Source organism: Harpegnathos saltator, unplaced genomic scaffold (assembly GCF_003227715.2).
Source record: "Harpegnathos saltator strain DR-91 unplaced genomic scaffold, Hsal_v8.6 scaffold139, whole genome shotgun sequence".
Taxonomy (NCBI): domain Eukaryota; kingdom Metazoa; phylum Arthropoda; class Insecta; order Hymenoptera; family Formicidae; genus Harpegnathos; species Harpegnathos saltator.
Window position 1 is genome coordinate 338,827 of NW_020229916.1, and position 21,566 is coordinate 360,392.

Below are 21,566 nucleotides of genomic sequence, written 5' to 3' on the forward strand. Positions count from 1 at the left end.
GGGGAGAAGCACGTTAGCCGCGCGATATCTGTCCGCGAAAATGCGCGTTTTATCCGTCGGTGAAATTTCCGCGAATATCCGAGCGCCCGCGGGGCATCGCGCCGGTAATTACAATCAATATCAGTATTTATTATTACTCTTGAAATTAACAATCGTGACGCTCCCGCGCTTTTAACCATGTTATTTCTCTCTTTATCGCGAGATTACCGCGCGATTAAATCCGATGCGCTCGGCGGATCGCGCGAGTGCGTCACCGTCGCGCGCTGCTCGTCGCGAGCGATCAATCGTCGTCGACGACTCCTCGCGCGGGCGAGTTCCGCCGCGAAAATATTCCGCCGCGTTTCACATTGCGCGCGCCTCTCATCGCTGCTGATTGACTCGCGATATTGTGTTTCGCTCTTTCACGGTTATCGTCCGATAATTAAATCCTTCATCGACGATCACGCACAGAAGTTGCAACTGGACGTTTCGTTCTTTCTGTCGCGAGCAGCTGGCAGACTGCCGTGCTAATGATATTTGAGTGCCTGTGCGAACGAATGAACCGAAACAAACAAACAAACAAAGCGGAGATCGCGGACAGCCGAATCAATACGGAGGCTATCTCTGCCGTAATAATAATTAATTACAGGCGAATATGAAATGCGCGGACAGCGGCGGGGCGGATATCCTTCAGTCATGCACCCCAAAAAAAGTAATTTCAGAATAAGCGGAATTATCTAAATTTGAAAGGATTTTATTCTTATGGCCTCAAGAGGATTCCTCTAAGATTAAGAGGAAGATTAAGAGGAAAATATTATAAGCACATTATATTCTTAAAGTTAGAGGGATTATATGTTTTATATATATAACATTGCATTATAAATTTCCTCTTTACAGATTATTTAATCTTTTTTTAAAAGCGTTATTATTTATTCTTACTGGTCACACTAGTTAATTTAAAAAAATTATTGTAATGTATAGCGAAAAATAATATATATATATATATATAGATGTACTTCTGGCGCTAATTTTATAATAAGTAGGTATGAAATAAGACCATCATAACAAATAAATTTCCAATCAGTTTTGTTATGGACTTCATAGCTACAAAGATGTTCATCATAACCAATTGTATAAAAGATAGTTAAAAGAAAGAATATATTATTCAACTTCTTGCAATAGGTTATAAAGGTTATAAAGTTGTATTTGACCAAGTACGGGTAAATTATCTTCGTTATAGTGTTACAGCAACACATATACCTTTTGTAAAAAGCGTTCCAAATATTCTGATCCATGAGCATATGGTTATTCTTTCGTCTGAAAATTGAGCATGACTGATCAAAAGAAGTCGCGATATCGAATCAAATCGAGAAAGTTCCATGCGGGTAGCCCGTGAGTCTCAAGATGTCTGAATTTATTAACAGTCTTGGTAATGGCGGCGGCCGGTGCGTAAAGTCGGACAGGCGTGTAATCATCGCGCCCGGACGCCTTCATTCGTTGCTTCTCTTCAATTAGCACCTCGGGTATTACCATGGTTGTTGCCCGGAAAAACAGTACAAAATTCTTTCGTTCTCAGCTCTCGACGAGCTGTCCGCGCGCACGAGCACGAGCGAGTGTGCGCGTTGCACCGGACACTCCGTACATATATTTTCGTACGGGAGGGAAACCGTGTTCCCTCGTTGTTTAATTAGCGAGGTAAATACAAAAAGTGGCCTGAAGCGCGGGACTGAAGGTACAGTTTGCCGAAGGCGAAAGCCGGCGCTCGCGACTTTCCGATCCCGTGCGAGCCCGAGAGAGTACTCACCGATGCGAGCTACGAATAGTGGATAAAACAGAAATTGGAGTTTGCGTGCGCGATCGCGCTTTACCAGCACTCCATGAAAGTCCATTTTACCATTCAGCCTGTCTTATCACGCGAAGGGCCAACTGTTATCGATCTACGGTGATACAAGAGGCGTGCCGGAGACAAGAGCATCGCGCTGGTAACGTGACTCTTCTCTCTCTCTCCCTCTCCCTCTCTCTCTCTCTCTCCCTCTCTCTCCCTCTCTCTCTCTCTCTCTCTCTCTCTCTCTCTCTCTCTCTCTCTCTCTCTCTCTCTCTCTCTCTCTCTCGTGGTCTCCGGCAGATCGCTGGCGGAAAAAAGCGTCGCATCGCGAGGGCGACTCGCGAACGGACGCATCAGTGGTGGACGGAAATGAACGGATAAACGGAGAGAGAGAGAGAGAGAGAGAGAGAGAGAGAGAGAGAGAGAGAGAGAGAGAGGGGGGGGGGATGAAGAGCGAGCACATAGGAAAGCCGAAGAGACGCGGAGGAGATGCATTCGCGTGAAGTACACCATAGAGCGTCGGTGGTGGTAGCAGCGGCAATAGCGGCGGTAGCGGTGGTGGTGGCGGTGGTGGTAATGCGTGGCGGGGGTGTGTGTGTGTGTGTATGTGGAGGGTGACCTAATTTTTGCAAAACAGCCGGGGCTGCGGATCCGCCGCTGGTCCGCGGACTACTAGTAGCAGCGCCGCTGCTGGTTAGTCGTAGGGGTAGTCGGTGGAGCGTCGGCTACACACACCCCCGCCGTCTCTCGCTCGTTCGGCCGCTTGCTCGTCGCTCGCTCGGGCACACGGGGAAAATCCGCCGCTTTTCCGGATGCTACGTCACTGTGCCGCGGCGTCGCCGGAGAGAGAGAGAGCGGTTCCGTCAGTTGGGTCTCGGCCGCCGTCAACGTCAATACGACGACGGCGCACGAGAGCTCATCGCCTCGGCTCCGGTTAGCACCGAGGCACTCCGCGCACATCGAGGAGAGAAACGCGAACCTGGGCCATTTGCATCCCTCGTATTCTCCCTCTTTGTATCCCTCCGCCTGCTCTCTACCCCCGGTCTGCCGCCGTTTCCGACTTCTGTATTCCGTCTCTTTCTCTCTCTCTCTCTCTCTCTCGCTCTCTCTCTCTCTCTCTCTCTCTCTCTCCTTGTCTTCCTTCTCCCCCTCTCTCTCTCTCTCTCTTTGTCTCTGTGTCTCTCGATCGATCTTTTTCCTCTTCTCTCTTTCCGCCTCTTTCTTTCTTCAGCCTTCCTCTATGCACGAGTCCTCAGTATCGGCTCTGTCGGTGCGTCCGCGACAGCCGCGTTCATGTGCGTCGCGAGTGGCCCGATAGTGAATGACACGTAGCGGAGGACGCATCCTCTCGCGGGTGTGATCGCGAGGGAAAAGGAAGAGGAAAAAAAGGAGGAGAAGAGAGGTTCGCGCGCGCAGTTCGCACACCTGGCGAGCTGATATGGCCGGTGATCGGCTCGTTTTCTTCGCTATGATCCGCCGGCTATGCTCTCGCGAGTGCTGTCCTCGAGTGCGGCGGTCACGCCGGGAGTGAATAATAGAAGGGAGAATGTTGGACACTATTAGGTAGTATCGACGCCGGCTGGGTTATGCCTCGCTGGGAAGAGAGATGTATGTTCGGCTTTATCGAGTGTCGGCGTTTGTTTATCCGCTGTCGTTTGCGCCCCAGAGTTACGCGCTATTGTTGCAACGCCGCGCGTGTATGTGTGTGCGCGCGCGCGCGCGCACGTGTGTGTGTGTGTGTGTATGTATGTGCCACGGTCTTTTGATCGGCATCGGTTAGGTGTTCTGGGTGAGAGGCGTCTCTCCTGCCCCTCCTCTCTTTCTCTCTCTCTCTCTCTCTCTCTCTCTCTCTCCGTCTCTCCCTCTCGCTCTTTCTCGATGTTAAACGGCGAGAGGAACGTCGTCGATGATTTTTTTTGCGTAAACCGACGCGAGGGGGAATTTAATTGGATGGATTTATTGGTCGCTTTGCTCTGAAAAGCGACGCGGCGAGATGAAAGTCTTGCAGAGATTATTTTTCTTTTTTTTTTCTTTTTTCTTTGATTTTTATGACGCCGTCGCGATCGTCGGGCGGAGCTCGACTCGCCGTAAAGCTGTGGCGTCTTCGCCGAAACACGAATGCAATCGCGCGTGTTATAAGTGACTTTTACTCGCGATAAAATTGACGAAGGGGCTCGTCTCTCGATCGAAGCGGCGAAGGAAACGGAACGAGGAGAAATCGGAGGAAATGAGTGAACTGATTGGGGTCGGTTTTCCAATTTCGACGACAGATGCGAAGAGCTGACACTCTGAAACTTTGATTTCTGTCTTTCTAAAATTTCTCTCTCTTTCCGTCCCTCTCTCTCCCTCTCGCGAAGGTGGGTCGCGGCCGAGTGTTTATGTTCATGGTCAGATATCGACGTTCATGACACGCGATCGTCAGGTTCCTCCCGCAGTCCCTTGATTGGAAATGCGCTCGAGCACGAGATAGCACAGGTGTTGGACATTCGTCCTCTGTGCATCGACATCCCCCCTCGTCGGAGCGCGAGTGACGATTGACGCGTGTATTTTCTCCGCGTGTGCCACTTTCGACTTGGAAACGGCCGGCGCGTCTTGCAGATTCGCGCGAGGCCACCCGCGGAGATTTTCGGTGGAAAAACTAGACGAGAGCTCTCCGGGAATCTCGGTGTCGCTCTTCTTTTGTCGTTGCTTTTCTGTGATGTAAAGTTCCGTTCAGGGCGCTCTTACTAAAAGTACTGGAATATTTATCCGGGGGATCGATTACTTTAATGGACGTTGCTAACCTTGTTAATGGAACCGAGTTTCCACGAGACGATAAACTTTTTAATTTAATGTCGTAAAGGAAACAGCTCGCGCGCGCGCGACAATTCCGCGATCCATTCGACGGAAAAACAAAATGCACTCCACGCGCTTGAAAAGTCGGAGTGCGAAGACCGCATCATCGATGATATCATCGGATCCTCTCTTCCTCTTTCTCTCTCTCTCTCTCTCTCTCTCTCCCGTCGTGATTTTCCATACGTGTCGCATGCTCCGCATTCGCAAGGGAGTTTAATGGAACGCGTGCCACAGCACCGCCGCGGCGCGTTACGGCGCTGAAGCAATAAACAAATTCATACCGCAAACAGCGTTATTTTCTTTTAAAACACGCGCGCCGCGGGGGAATATTATCGCTCGCTCTTATCCGCCGGGTGTATCTCGCGCGAGTATCTCGCATAAAATTAGCATCCGCTAAACCGCCTCTCAATCTCGCACATCCACACACACACCCACCCACGCATACGCACACATACCCGTTACGCGCGCACATTTTTCGTTCGGAGAGGAGCATCACTCACGACGGCGTTTCATCTCGTCGGCTCGCTGATACGCGCGAAAAGTCATGCTGACAGCCCTAATTGCGCGCTCGCGCGTCAAGTGACTTATTAAAATCGTGCGCGATAGTATCTTAATGAAAGCGCTATTACGCTCGTAATCCTGGGAACGTCCCCCGACGAGAGCTCCTTTAACTTAAGTATAAACTTAAATATAAAAACCACCGGCCGATTCGCAATTACAAATTACTGCGAAGTCGATTCTGTCGCGTCGACTCCTCCTTTCCGCTCGAGCTGTTTGCCGGGCTGTTTTATTATTTTTTTATCCGCTAAAACAGCCGCCGCGCGCGCGATAACGTCGCGAACCGCTGCGGGCGGATTATTCTCTCGGCGGGGCTCTTCACTCGGTCATTATCTACAGCTGGCCTCTTAATTGACCGTAATAACGAAGCCTTAAGCACACAGGCGCGCCTTGCGTCTTCTTATTCTCGCGACGCGCCGCGCTGTTTCATTCGCAGCTGGTCTATCCGCGCGTTTCCGCTCTTTCCCATCTTCACTCTCGCCGACCGTTTCGCGCGTTCTTTTCGGAAATGTTCGCGGCCCTTTGGCGCGCGCACGCGTGCGTCTCTTTCCCTCTTTCTCCCTTCTTGCTTTTCCCCTCCGTGTCTATTAAATTTTGCTCATCCATCCGCTCGATCATTCCCCCTGAGTGTTCTTTATCGCGAAATACGACAGCTCCGCTCGACCACGCTTCCTCCGCGGTGAGATTTGCGACGCGATTGTCTGCGAAATTGAATATTCTTCTTGCTCCGATAGCGCGCTCGCGTAATGGACGTCTCTCGCGGTAGAATTTCCGCTATCCGACGCGAGAAGTTACGCGTACCGTTACCTCGTTTGCGCTTTACAAAGCTCGAGTTCGAGTTATATCGCGTGCACGTGTGTGCGTGTGTGTGTGTGTGTGTGTGTGTGGGGGGGTCTACTTTTTTCTCTTTTAATTAACACGATCGCCATTAGTAACAGTAATCCGATAGTATATTATTATCCCGCATTGTCGACGAGGATTTGCCAGGACCGACACTCTGAGATCGATCTATAAATATTTGCTCATCGACTTTCCGCCCCTTCCCCTCCTCCTCTCCCTCCCGCCACCCCCGGCAGACCATGACTTTTAATTTCGGCGAGGGACGGCTATTGTTGTTCGTTTCCTCCGGTACCGCACAATATCGGCAGACTACGCGAGCTAAACGATTGAAACAAACGTATGTCCGGTCACGTACGTCAGTCTACTATCCGCCGCGAACGCGGCGGCCGGATGAGAGAGGGTGATTTGACGAGACAGAGAGAGAGAGAGAGAGAGAGAGGGAGGATGGAAAGCGGGTGCTCTCACGAGCACCTGTTGTAAAACTGCGCGCGGCGCGCGTGTATTCTTTGTTGCGCTGCTTCCAGCGTAGCGGCAGAATCGCAGAGAGTAGTCATGCATTTATTCATGCTTTATTCTCCAGTGTGGAAACGGTCGAAGGGAAACCTTTGCGTCAGCCGCTGCGTCTTGCGAGAGAGGGAGCGTAATTCCCGTATAATCAGCCCGTTGTTCCGCGACTCGAAATTGCTACATTTTCGAGAGCTCGGGATAGAAAAGGTGCGCGCGCTTTTCCCTCGTCGGGCGAGCAGCTGCGCGACGTGACACTTGCGCGGCCGAGTGATTGCGCGTGCGACCGGCCACGCGAATCTCTTATCTCCCGCGACATTCTTATAATGGACGGGATTTTCGGCGGAAGCTCGCACGGCGAGTGCCGCGTCATCGCGCCGTACTCGAGATGCTCGTGATCAGCGTGCGGTAATATATTCAGACGGGAGGACGCCGAGGACGCAGCAAGGACGCGGCCTCGTCTCAGGCCGTCGGATTGTCCGAGGACTTGGATTCTCGCGCCGATGATAACGACAAAGTCGTCAGTCGTTTCTTTTTATCAAAGTATAACTCCTTCGGTGTGAATAGCAGATTCGTCGTTAAGGGCGAGATTGCAGGAGCAGGCCGTGTTCGAGGCTATTTTTACGAATTTTTTTAACAGAGACGGTAGGATCAATGGACCTGAAATTTTCACAGTGTATTCATTACTGTTCAAATGTATAAATTAAAACAAATTAAAATAAATTTGTTACCATCTACGTATATGGAAGGTACATACAAAACTTTAAACACGTTTATCTGGAAACACCATTTTTTAAACTGTTGACGCGATTACGCAAAAACTACTGAATCGAATAACTTGAAATTTTTACACAATATACAGTAGATGTGTAGTTTTCGCCCCTACTTCAAACACACACAGTTGTATTTTATTTTATTCATTTCTTTTAAATATGATTACAAGTTGAAAAAAGCTTCATTTTCGATATTTTTTTTGTACAATCATTATTTTCCCAAATTTGGCTTCACTGCCTTCATTTTGGTACGGACTATAATGGCAACCGTGTATTTAAAAAATTTTTCTCATTTTTTGGCTTCGGAGTAGTGAGAGGCCCGGAATTATGTCAACAGCAAACAGCATAGAGCTCGCAAAGGGATGACTGCATTCTTATCTGCAATTACAAATTGGGTCGGTTCTGGTGATTCAATAAAATTTATTTTATACTTTGAACATTAATGAATACATTGTGAAAATTTCAAGTCCGCTAATGTTATCGCTTCTGTTAAAGAAATTCGTAAAAATAGCCTTGAAAGCGGCCTTCCGCATGTAATTCCTCCCTTAATATTATTTCCTCAAGCTTGCGCGCAAGGGAGCGAAGCGTGCGCGGCTGGCGGCAATTTTTTCTCCGCGTCAAGGCAGTGCGTGGCAAGGCTTTGCGACATACTGCAGCCGCCATTTGTGCCACAGCGACTCATTGCTCATCGCACGTCGTCGAGCATATCGCTCGCTCGGCATTAAGAACGCATTTGGCAGCGTTGTTCGGTGCCTCAAAGGCAGGCCTGCTCACACGCGCGGTCCACGACGTCCCGACGTTGTCCGTTGGTGGAGTCGCGATAAAATTTTCACAAGACTCTCCGCCGTTACGCCGGTCGTTTCTCCGACTCGCTCGATTTTCATCGCCGTGCGCCAACGTCACCGAGAAAACTCGATAATGGCTGTACGAATGTACCACGGCTGGCCCCTCCCCCCCCCCCGTCGTCGGCGGGAGGTCGCCTATCGGCTGTCGGCAAATAAACGTCAATTTGAAGCCCGCGGACGGAACAAGGAACGCGAGAGAGGGACAGTCCTTTTGTCCACGGACACCTACGTGGTGGTTCTATCTTCGGCGGAAGCAGCCGCGTCACGTGACGCCGCGTGACGCAATTTTATCCGCCGCTGCGTCGCCGCGGTTTATTCTCGGAAGGATAAACGCGCGCGCCGATAATGGCGAATTCAATTTAGGCCTCGTTGGAGCACTCTCCAACGGTTTACCCGCGCGCGCGCGATCGGCGCGCTATTTGACGAGTAATCGAAATCTCGCGTCGTTCCGTGAGAATTCGCACGTCCGCGCGCGCGCGCGCGCGCAAGTGCGAAAAAGTGCGGTCGCTTCTCGCCGGCTGGTGGAGCTGTTTCTTTTTTGCTGTGCGCTCGAACGGAGGACGCGCGCCTCGCGAGGAATCGCGTGAGCTCGCTGGACAAATTTATGTCCCCGTTCAATTTTCGGGGACGCAGTCGCGAAACGCGAAAGTACCCGCGGCGTCGACACTTTCGTCGCTCGCGGGCAATTCGAGCGTGTGCTATTAATAATACGCGTATTGATCTACCTGAATCTATTCATAAGCGTTGATAACCTATCCCGCCATGCATATATAGTTTCGCTATAATATATTACGTGTCGCCCGCGATCGTTTACCCATTATTGAAGAATTCCCTCCGCAGTTGCTTCTCTAAATAGCACCGCGGATCTTTCGGGCTCGTTCTCGTCCGCGGGCTCGGCCGCGTTCCTCCTCAGATCGAGCTCGAGTGTTTTACTCGAGTTTACCGAAATTTCACTCACGACTTTTCGGAAATGTCGCGTGCACTTTGAAATCACCGCGCGGGAGCTCCCCGAGAGAGACGCCTCGGATACTTTAGCTCAAAGCTCCTCTTTGTGCGTTTCACCGTTGGAATATTTTTTTAAATTATTCTCATTCTCTCTCGCGCTCCCTCGGCCGACTCGCTCGAGACATTATTCTTTTACGTTTTTAATTAATTGCAACGTGTATGACGTATATTCCGCATTCAACCTAATTTCCCTTCATCTGCTCCATCTGCGATTAATCCCTCCTTTGTCATAGTGAAGAATGCTCTCTCAAGGAAACGGCGAGACAAATTTATCATTTTACGGGGATAAGCGCGGGAATGGGTGGAAATTTGAGGACGAGTCCAATTCGACGCTTTCGATAACGAAGCTGATCTCGCGATCTCGTGTGACAGTTAATAATAACAACAACAAGTTACATCATTACGCATGTCGCACAAATCAAAGATGCCGGTGCTGTAATGATCGATGATCTCCACCACGTCACAGGCGAGGACATAATCATGACAACTGTCGCGTATAGAAGCGCGCCGGCGCGTCCATAATCGACGACAATAGACGCGTCCGCACCGCGTTGAAATCGCGGAAACGAGAAAATGCAGTGGAAAATGTTTGCTCTCGCCTACGGAGCGTCGGGTTTCAGGATTTCTCTCGCCCGGCGAGTCCGACGCTATTTCAGACCGCGTTTCCCACCATCATCGTTGTTGCCCGGATCATTCGGGTCATACCAATTCATGACGTGCGGCCATGCAAGCTGTCTCGTCATCGCATGCGGAAAATACGTGTCCCTTCGATCGCTTTCTCTCAGCGTCGACCGAATTAATAGCGTGCCAATGCGTTTCGCGTTTAAAGTTTCTCTCTCTCTCTTTTTTATAACGAGTTGTGAAAATGCAAAAATGAGAAATAAATACTGCGTATTTCGTCTAGCGCTTCGGTGAGAGCGCGCGTGACGCGTATAATGGCCCGCGTTTGATCGTTGCTCGCCAAATAAACATTACCGTAAAGGTATTAGGCCATTAAACACGAAACGTCCGATTTCGAATTCACTTCGATCTAAATATTCTGATCCATGAATATATGATTATTTTTTCGTTCATGTCTGGAGGCACAGCATGACTGAACAAAAGAAGTCGACATTCAAATCAACATATTCCTCCCCATATAGGAGGAAAATTAATTGATACAAGAGAAAATTCTCTTGAAGTAAGAGGAAAACGGTTGGAATATCTAATAAATTTTAGATGAATAGTTCGCATTAAACGCTTTATCGATAGAGGAATCCTTCTTCTGTAAAAGGCTTCGCTTAGAATATGAAACTATGGGAAAAGTCACTTTACAAGTGGAATACGTTGTTTTGGGTGCGGAAGGCATTTTCCACACAGTTCATTGAGAATTGAATATTTTTCCTTGTAAGAAGTGGTCCTCCAGTGGAAGCCTGGAAGAAGCGGTAGTCAGTTGGTGCAAGGTCTAAGAAATACGGTGGTTGACAGGGAGTTTCCAAGGCCAGCTTCTGTAGTTTGAGCAGCGTTGTTTGTGCGACATGTGGCCGAGCATCGTCCTGCAAGAGGATTGGCCTGTCTCTAGGGACCAATCTCGGCTGCTTAATCGCGCAAGCATCCTCATCATTTCGTCCAGTTGGTTACAGTAAACATCCGCTATAATCGATTGATCAGGTTTCATGAAGCTGTAGTGGATAATACCAGCGCTGCGAACCACCAAACAGACACAATACCGTAAGCTTTTCTCGATGAATATTCGGTTTCGGACTGTTTTTCGCTACTTCATCTATATCCAACCATTGTGCCGGATGCTTGCGTTTGTCGAAAAGAATCCATTTTTCATCACACGCAACAATACGATGTAAAAATGCTTCGCCTTTATGTCGTGACAGTAAAGAAAGGCAAGCTTCGAGACGATTTCTCATCCGACATTCGTTTAATTCACGCGGAACCCATCTGTTGAGCTTCTTTACCTTGCCGATTTGTTGCAAATGGTCCAATATTGTTGGAATAGCAACGTTAAACCTTGCAGCTAATTTATGCGCAAAGTCTAAAGTGTATCCGCTTCCGCTACAGCTCTGAGCTCATTATTATCCAGCTTGGTCTCAGGTCATCCACGTGTCTCGTGTTCAAGATCAAAACCGCCGGAACGAAACTTCTCGAACCATCGACGCCCTGTATCGCGCTCATCATTAGTCTCATCTTCACCAAACACTTTGTTGATACTTCGAGTTGTCTGCGCTGTATCGGAGTTCCACGACGGAACTCATATTCGAAAATGACACGAATTTTTTACTTACCCATGGTTACACAAAAATTGTGCTGCAGCAACGACAATTTTAATAGAATAAATAGAAAGATAATCACAAAACACGCGTCTGGAAAAATGATGGTGTGTACCTTCGCAACAAAAGAATAGGAAACAAAACCGAGAATTGTAAAAATGAAATATCAGAGATATCGGCTGTCGAACTTTGGTGCTTAGGGAAATCGGATTTCATTTCATATTTAACGACCTAATACATCACAGCTCAGCCGCACTCCCCGCATTGTCGGCGAATAGCTATTGTTAACGGACGCTGTCGCTGATGCGCTCGATATTTAATCAATAACGGTTCGCAATCCGTACGCATTAGCTCGCCCGATTTTCGCGAAATTCCCCTCGCTCCTCGCGTGGTCGCGGTTTATTCATCGCACGCACGCGTTTCCCCGTCATTGATATATATTCTCCTCTCCCCCCCCCCGTCGAGTTTTATCGCGTTTGACGCGTTTTCGGATATTTCTCCCGGTGCATAAGAGAGCGCGAAGTCATCATAGTGTCATCATCGGACGTGCTCGACGACGAGACAACGAGCTGGCGCGCGACGCGACAGTTTCCGGGCGGGATCTTAATTTCAAATTAGTCGAGTTTGAAGTCGAGCCGACCCGACGCGAACCCGGTTGTGCGCTCCAGGCAATTTACGATCTAACGGTTTGGCAAAAATTCCGCGGTAGATTGCGGGGAAATGAAAATTCTCGAGAGAGACTGCAGGTGCGACACAGACCGCGCCCCGCGCCTGTGATGATTACCGTAGACGTCTGAAATCCGCTCGTCGTTTTCCCTCGCGTCCGCGCAAAGCGCCGGCCGTCGGCCGACTAGCCTGATCTTTTGGCCGTGCTAAAACTTTTGCGGCAAACTACGCTATTAGCGCGAATGAAATAATAACGAAGACGGCGGTAGGAGCGCGCGGCAGCGGGAAGTATTCGTTGCTTCTGCTGCCTCTCACCCATCTCCCTCCCTCCTCGCCCGTTGTAATCAGCTGCGCAACGATTGTATTATTTTTGCTGACGGAATGGAATTTTTACACGCGCGCGCGCGCCCGAAGAGATTTGACGGCGCAATTGGTTAAACGACGTCAGATTTTCTTAATTCCCTTCGGGCTGCGCGCGCGCGCGCGCTAGCGTGTTAGAGCGAATTAACGTAATGCGACGCACAGCCAATTAGCGATTACAATCCCGCTTGTGTGTTTTGCAGGAACCGCGCTTGTTTCGCAACTTTTGCCGTCGTTGCTAATTATTCCGCATTGTGCGAGAGCGAGAGCGCGCCGCGTTAGACGCGAGCCGACGCGTTAGACTATTTCCTTCTTTTTCTTCTTTTTCCGCCTTTTCTCGAAGTCGAAGATTCTTCCTCAGCGGCTTATATCCGTACATCTTCGGAACGGGAATGCAATTTACAACCTCCGCGAGTGGATGCGCTCTCTCTCTCTCTCTCTCTCTCCCTCTCTCGATCTTTTCCCTATCGCTCGGCAGTTGAACTCTCATTACCGCCGACTGACATTTTAGTCATTATCGGTCTTTCCCTTGATTTCCTCCATTTTCACTCCGCCCCCTCTTCCCGCTGCTCATTTCTCGAGATTACATTATGGATTCGCGACGCGCGGGAGGAAGGGTCGGGTTCTAATTGAAAATTCGGCGAGATCCGGCGCCGCGGCTAGCCATCGACGAGAACAACCCGAGACGACGATCTCGCTCGATCGGAAACGCCGATCGGGACTCGCGCTCTCGCGTTCCGTTAACTTCCGCGAGACTATAATCGGTCCGCCGACTCAACATCGAATTGTGTTGCAGCAGTTGACAGTTAGAATTTCCGGGATATTCCGCGCGACAGTAATTTACTGATCCTTAAATTACTGATGCCCTTCATTCGCTATGTCAATTACACGCGCGACGTGTACCATTTGGACTCGCCGCTCGGTACTAATCCTTCCACGTTCGTTCCGCAAGTTCTGCCGCGCCCGACTGTTCCGTACCATCTGCGGAATCCATGGCAAAGGGAGAGAGAGAGAGAGAGAGAGAGGAAGGTAAATTTGTAATTTGTCGTTAAAGCGCGCGGTACTCCGGCGCGATCGATACTGCGTCGCGATTTAACCCTTTGCGGGCGAATATTCTCTCTCGATTCCGATTTCCGGCAGGTAGAAGCAGGTATTTTCCATGTAAAACTGGGTAATACATTAAAAACTTAAATATTAGAATGAAGGGTTGAAGAGAAATATGTACCGTTCTGGGAAAATTGTATCGATGGTAATTGAACATGGTATATTAGGTGTACGCAAAAGTTTTAGTCTTTTTTCAGCCCTCTAATGTAATCACTTCAAATTGACATATTTTCCCGCCGTTTTGTATTTTCGCAAGATTGGAGGATTTCTAAAACACCATTTATTATGACCACTGGTGCAGATAACCTTTCGCATCCCACCGAACGCACAGAAGGACCTTTCCGCTGTGGATATTTGCTTTCGCCACTGAGGTAGAAGGCTGTTCGCGCTCCACCCGCGAATGTCTGCATTTAGGATTATCATACATGATCCACCTTTTATCGCGAGTAACAATTTTGGACAAAAAATCTTTTTCGCGTTGTCTGGAGAGCAATGAAACGCACGTACTCAATCGGCGGATAATGCTGTCTTGCGCCGATATTCACGTGGCATCTATTTTCGGAGTTTCTGAATTTTTCCCGTCTCATGCAATCGCTTTGAAAGCATCGCCTGGCCAACTCCAAGCTGTTCTACAAGTTCTATGTGCGTTTGGGAGAGCTTTTCATTCAGCGACGCTTCCAGATTGTCGGTCTCAAGCTTTCGCAGTGTTCCAGAGTGCAAGCGATCATTCACGTCAAATTCTCGCCGTCTTTAAAGCAACGAAAACAACATTTGCACGTATTGTGAGACGCAATATTTTTCCCAAGGACAGGGCAAGTGGATTCACATGCCTTAGCAGCATCTTTTCCTTGCTGAAATTCATATCGAATGTAATGTCGAATATCAAGTTTTTCGTCGCTATCAATTGTGCCGACTGTTATTTTTAAGGTTACGGGCATCAGTGAATTATAACGAATAGCGTTTTAGAAAGTTTAATGGCAACCTTGTAAGCGGCGGAAAAATATTTCAATTTAAAATTATTACGTTAGAGGGCTGAAAAGAGACTAAAACTTTTGCATGCACCTGATATATATTGGAATGCGAATAGGAGACGATTGATTGGACTTTGCGTTGGCGTCTTTTATTTACTCGCCGCCATAACAGCGGCATTCGTCCTCAAAGGACGAGAACACACTCCACGCTCTCCGCGAGAATCTCGCAATTTGCAGACGTCAGACGTATTGCGCGACTTGCGCGTCCTATTTGACCGGAACGGACTGGAAGCTGCGATAACTTGCCGCTAATGGAGATACAGGAGAAAAAGAAAAAAGAAATACACGCGGTAATAAATAGACGGATCCGGAGAGTATCGAGCTCTCGTCCGCGCGGCGCGAGAACGACGTATTGGGTTGGCAACTAAGTGATTGCGGATTTTGTCGACAGATGGATTTTACACTTTCTTTTGTTTCGTTAACGTGTTCAAAGTACCTAACCTATATTTTTTTCTTATTGTTTGGACTTCTACCTTTCATTTAGTACAAAAATTATATCGATCAGTTGTTTAGTTTTGTTTTTATCCCAATTTAAAAATGGAAGAGCGAGACGTGCACTTGAGACATATTTTATTGTATTATTTCCGAAAAGGCAAGAACGCATCGCAAGCACACAAGAAGTTATGCGTCGTATATGGGAATGAAGCCTTGAAAGAAAGGCAGTGTCAAAATTGGTTTGCCAGATTTCGTTCTGGTGATTTTTCATTGAAAAATGCTCAACGATCTGGCCGTCAAGTTGAAGTCGATGAGACCCATATCAAGGCCATTATCGATTCAGATCGTCATAGCACAACACGTGATATTGCAGGGTAACTCAATGTGTCGCCTACATGCATTGAAAAAAATTTAAAAAAGCAAATTAAAAATTTTGAATTTTCATTCTTATTTAAAATCCGCAATCACTTAGTTGCCAACCCAATAGAAATAGAGAGTAAGCGCGGGGTGTGTCGCCGCTGGCTGGCACCGTCGTGTCGCGTCGCGTCGCGCCCAAATAATCTCGTGAACTTTTTTCCTCGCTGCTGCTGCCGCTATTACGGAACACCGGAGTGCCGTGTGCGCGAGCAGCGATTAAAAATAACGCCGTCATAAATACATGCGAGCGCGCGCGCGCGCGCGTCGCCGATCGATTAATCGGGCGAGATCGTCGGGCGAGCTTCCCGCTGCGGGAGATTCTCGCCCGCGCCCGCGCTATATCGGCTCTCGCGCGTTGCGTGCCGGTCTTTTCGTTTTGCAAGCCGCTGCGAGCCGCAGCCTTAACCTTTGCATTTAATTTACGAGCTAGCGCTTCCTGGCCGAGGGAAAGCCCCGATAAGGCGGAGTCGTTGAGATTAAGTGCACGCGCGAACGCGCGAACGATACAGCCTCTTAATTAGAACGATCTGATGGTCCGATTGCGCGCGGCGGATTCGAGCGGACGTCTTGGCAGCGCGGACTCTCGCGAAATAACACCGTTCGACTGAACGAGCGAGCGCCCGAGGGCGTCCAGGAGGTACGCGCCTACCGTATTTGAACGTTAGACCGGAGAGTAGGTATCGAGATTAGATATCCGGGTGAGAGTCGGTTGTCCGCAGCCGCGATGTATACTTGAAGCAGCGCGAGAACGACCGCCTCTGATTCTTCGTGGGCGAACGCAGAGCGTGAGGCCACACATCGGCGTGACGAAGTTCGATAGGCGCCAAGGCGTGCTCGACACGCGGCGACGGTCTCGATATGTGCGCATCCAAAAAAGAAAGGAATTTCAGAACAAGCGGATCATCTAAATTTTAGAGGATTTTATTCTTACATATAGCCTCCGCAGGATTCCTCGAAGATCAAGAGAAAAATGTTATAAACACGTTATTCTTAAAGTTAGAGGCATTATATATATATATATATATATATAATGCAAATCTTATTGATTTTAATATAAATTTCCTCTTATAAACAGATTTAATCTTTTTTTAAGAGAATTATTATTTACTCTTACTGTATTTTATTCTTACTGGTTATACTAGTTAATTTGAAAAAATTATTATGATGTACAGCGAAAAGTAATATATATATATATAGATGTACTTCTGGCTCCAGTTCTACAAATAAGTAGGCACGATTGAAAAAAGATCATCATAACAAATAAATTTCCGATTAGTTTTGTTATGGACTTTATAGCTACAAAGATATTCATCATAACCGATTGTATGAAACATAGTTGAAAGAAAGAATATATTATTCAACTTCTTGCCATACCCGACTAGAAATTTATCCCATGGTCCTGATCAGATTAATCTCATTTGGACATCAGGTCCTAATAAGGTAATACTATCGGGTCCTAGTAAGTCATGTCACGCAGCAATTAATCATTATCAGGACCTTAATAAGGATTCATAGTCAGGTCCTTATTGAGTTACCTTATAGAATCCTTATTACGTTTTTTTTCTTTTCTTCAAATTATGGCTCCTGATTACTCGCCACGGCTATATTGGATGATGACATTAGAAATAAGAGATGACACGCTGAAAATTCATGTTATTTCCAAATAAAAAGATAATTATAAATACAAATAAAAAATATGCATGAAGTAATATTTTAGATCGCTTGAGCATACTTGTAAAATGTTTCGGAAAAGAAACATAAAATGAACATCATGAGATCATAAAGTATCACAAGGTGACAAGACATAAAGTAGTGTTAAAGAGAAAAGTTGCGTGTCACGTTAATTTTACAACTATTTATTGACTACTGAAGAAAGGATAGTTTCTATAACATTTTACAAATATATTCAAGTGATCTGAAGTGTTTTTTCAATGCAAACATCTTTATATTTGGAAGTGACATCCAAAAATTGTTTTATTAAAACTTGATAATGCAAATCATATTAGATACAATGAATAAGATCCCAACAAGGATCTGATTAACTGAACGATATTATGTCATACACTAGATTGGTACATTAAGGTCCTAATGTGGACCCAATTATTATAACCTTATAAAGGTCCTCCTTACTCATTTATCGTTAGAACATTATAAGGACTGACTTACTTAGGATTACCTTTCATTCACCCTATTAGGTCCTTATCAATGTGTTAGGTGAACCTGTTCAAAATTTCTAGTCGGATAGATTATAAAGTTTATCAGACTAAATATGGGTAAATTATCTTCGTTACAGCAATACACATACCTTTTTTAAAAAGCGTTCCAAATATTTTGACCCATATGGTTGCTTTTTCGTTCATATCTGAAGGTAGAGCACGAAAGTAACAAAAGAAGCTGACATTCAAATCAACATATTTCTCTTTGTATAAGAGGAAAATTAATTGATATAAGAGGAAATCCTCTTGAAATAAGAGGAAAACAGTTGGAATAATATCAAATAAATTTCAGATATATAGAATAACTCGTATTAATCGCTTTATCGAAAGAGGAATCTTTTTTCTGTAAACGACTTTACTCAGAATATGAGACTGCGGGAAAAATCACTTTACAAGTATTGGGTGAGTGCAAAAGTCGTGCGGAGTTTGTGAGTAAAAGTCACACAGTGATTAGGCAAACAAAAATCTTTATTCAATCAATGATATATTCTCCATCGTTTTCTATAATCTTTTCCCAACGTTCTGGCAGCATACGGATGCCTCGATCATAAAAACATAAAAAATAGAATTCTTTTCTTTTGCGTGTGCTGCTCTCTCACATAGACCATACATCTCTCTATTCCCGGCGACGGCGACGGCGTATAGCCGCTGTGAAACAAGTGCCTCGTCTCTCTGGCCGCACGATGTAGATTGTAGATCTTACGCGAACTTTTGCAGGCCGTCGGCTCCGATGACCGCAACGGTGGCGCGAGGCTTAGGTGAACGCAGCCCTCTCAACAATCGACAATCAATCTCGTGTTCCGAGCTGGCTCTCGTGTCAAGAATATCGTCCACCGTGAAGGCACGCGACGCGTGACGCCCAGGTGCGAATTATACCTGCCGCGGTAAACAAACAACGCGCTGCTCTCGTCGGCTTTTCCAAAGCGACACGAGCGCTAATCTCCAACGCAAATGCAGACGAGTCGAGTAACGTCTCCCCCGAGCCAGCGCGAGTCGAATGCTGCTCGCTCGAATGCGTGAGCTCGTAACGCGCGATATCGAGCGCAGGCATCCTCCAGGCAGCCGCACGGATGCGATTTTTCAACGTGCCGAAGCTCCGGAAAGTGCTTGAGAGACCGAGCGAGTGTGTGTGTGTGTGTATGTGTGTGTGTGTGCTCGAGGTGACAGTCGCGCGTCGTTCGGCGCGTCGCGGGGCCCGAAGAGACCGAGAAAGCCGAGCGAGCCGAGACTAAATAGCAGCGTCGAACAGTGCAGAATTAATGACGCGCAATTAACCGGAGCGTAATCACGTTCGCGAGGTGCTGCTCGCGCGACATCATAGATCAACCGCTCGATATAATTTTCCAAACCGATCCGATTGTCATCCCCCTGCGCGGAAATGAGGAGCGGTCCGGCGCGAGGAGGCGGAGGAACGAGAGGACCAAGAACCGCGCTCACGCTCGGCCTGGCATGAGACTCGCCAGCGTGCGACGCGATTTCGCTTCGGAGAAGCGAACGACGGCGAGGCCGCGAGGAGGCGCGATTCATCGCGCGCGCGAACTGCTTCGTACACGCCAGCGCGACTGAACGAAGCGCGATAATAATCGGGCGATAATAACGATAAATACGCGCGCCGCCGCGTCGGGGAGTCCGCGGGGGTTGCTGGCGATGGGGAGGCGCGGGCGGGCGGCGGAATCGCCCCGCGGGCGGAAAGGTGCGAGCGTGTCCGCTTCTCCGGCGATTTCCCGCCTCGCGGCTCGTTCGCGGGCGTCCGCTCCGCGCGCAGCGAATTAAGGATCTCCGCGAGGGTCTCACACCACGCGAGCGAATAGCCGCAGGGGAAGGGAGAGGGGAAGTTCGCGTGCGATGGCTCCGAGGGAAACCCGCGCGAGAGGAACGCCGTTGGTGGTGCGTTAACGGCGATCTAGCGCGGCCGGACCGAGTCCTGTTGTGCGGGATTCCGAGCGCGCGCGCCCCGCGACGGTGGATTAAGTAAGCCCGTCTCGCGCGACCAGCATGTCGCATCGGGCTTTTTCATTGGCGAGGCGGCCGCTTCTCTGAGACAAAAGGAAGCCCCAGTCGGAAGCTCGGCTGCTCGGCCGATGCTCGTGAATCCGCTGCTCGGTTATTTCGACGAAGAGTAGACTCGATCTCGTGCGCGCGGAATCATGAAGACCGCGCGGCGTCATCGCGGCGGACCTTGACCGAGGGTGAGCCGATAATCGTCTCGTTAGCCCGACACGCTAGCGCGAGGCGATGTGAGACCAAACGTCGCATGATAATGAGGATCAACGGAGCAAGGATCGCGCTCAGGAGCCGAGGTGTTCACTGACGAGAGAGAGAGAGAGAGAGAGAGAGAGAGAGAGAGAGAGAGAGAGAGAGAGCCCAGGGCGCACGCTCCGCTGCGGGAGAGAGAAACGCTGAGACTTCTTCGACAATGCGTGCGAGTTATGCGAATACGAGTAACCGGCAATCGAGCGTTTCGCACGGAGAGGGCTGCAAGCGCGCTTCCGGCAGCGTTCTCGGATTGTCAAGGTAACGAAGTGCGACGGGGAATCTCTGTCATGGTATCTGAGAGGTAAATCTATACGTCGAGAGCGACGACCTAAGGACGAGTCGAGCGTGGCTCGAGTCGGCGAGTTAGCGCGCGGTACGTTAAATGTGTCGCGACGAGGATCGTTGATGGCCGTTCGATATCGCTTCGATTCGTCGTGTGACTTTCAGTGTGCGAGCCTGCGAGTCAGTATACGTGAGGTAATAAGAGAGAAAGAGAGGGAGAGAGGCGGAGAGGGAGGAAGACAATTTCCGCGGCAATCCGCGAATTAGATCGTTTTGTCGCGACGAGAGCTCGGAAAAAGGGAGGAGGAATCAACGTCGAGGACGTTGAGAATTTCACTCGCTCGTGTACTGAGGAACGCAGAGGAGCGTGTTGGACCGCTTCGCGACGGCAGGATTACGCTGCACTGCACGTGCTGTTTTTAATAAAGGATCTCCACGAAGCAGAAGAAGAAGCAGTATATCCGAGACTCGCGGCATATCGTATTGTAGATATCGCGCATGGTAGAATCTCACAAAACATATCCAATTATATGAGCGCAGCGAGAGAGAGAGAAAAGGGGGAGTGTAATCTCCATCCAGTCGGACGGAGAGCACGCTGACGCCGTTCGCGACGAGTCGCGCAAGCCTTGCAGAGGACAATCTTTTGAGTACTAGAATTTATACTAAGGCGTGAAAGAGAGAGAGAGAGAGAGAGAGAGAGAGAGAGAGAGAGAGAGAGAGATCGAATCGAAAGTATGAGACCCGCGCCCTCGGCCGGAAATGGAATCGCGAGGCGCCACGTTGACGAGCCTAAACACGAGACAAACGAGCGAGCCCCGCGATTCCCGCAGGAATTAAATGAACGATCCGAGTTCCGGCGGCCGGCTGGTCGCGCGTCGCTTTTAAGGAAGCAGCTAAGAAGCTGCAGAGCACTCCACGCGATAGAAGCGCACTAGAGGTCCCCGTAGGTTGGCGACACCCACCAACAACAACCGGCCGCGTCTCCGGAGCACGAAGGGCACTCACGTCCGCACTCATGTCGAGACTGTATTTCGTCGCGTCGAGCAGCGGCGACTCGGAGAGCCAACAAAGGAAATAGTACATCGAGTCGTCGTCGTCGTCGTCGTCATCGCCGTCGCTGCCGCCGCCGCCGCCGTCGCCGCCGTCGTCGACATTGTCGTCAGCATAATCGCATATATCGCGGCACTCGATTCTCGCTCGACCAGTCGAGCCCGAAGCCGGCTCGTCGGCGCCGCTGTCGTCGTCGTCGTCATCGTCGTCGTCGTCGTCGTCGTCGTCGTCGCCGCGAACGATCGCAGATCGACCGCGGCGGCTCGTGGGCGCGCGCTGCTGCTTCGCGCTGGGACTTCGGGACGAAGCTTGCTGCACAGCTGG

At 48.9% G+C, this 21,566-nt stretch overlaps 1 long non-coding RNA gene across 1 annotated transcript; it reads left to right on the top strand.

Annotated features, from left to right (window-relative positions):
• Positions 1–2,991: 2,991 nt before the first annotated feature.
• Positions 2,992–21,286, top strand: LOC112590722 (uncharacterized). The gene is made up of 2 exons (XR_003114413.1): positions 2,992–3,367; positions 18,372–21,286. It is a non-coding gene; the product is annotated as an uncharacterized LOC112590722 (long non-coding RNA).
• The last annotated feature ends 280 nt before the right edge of the window (positions 21,287–21,566 follow it).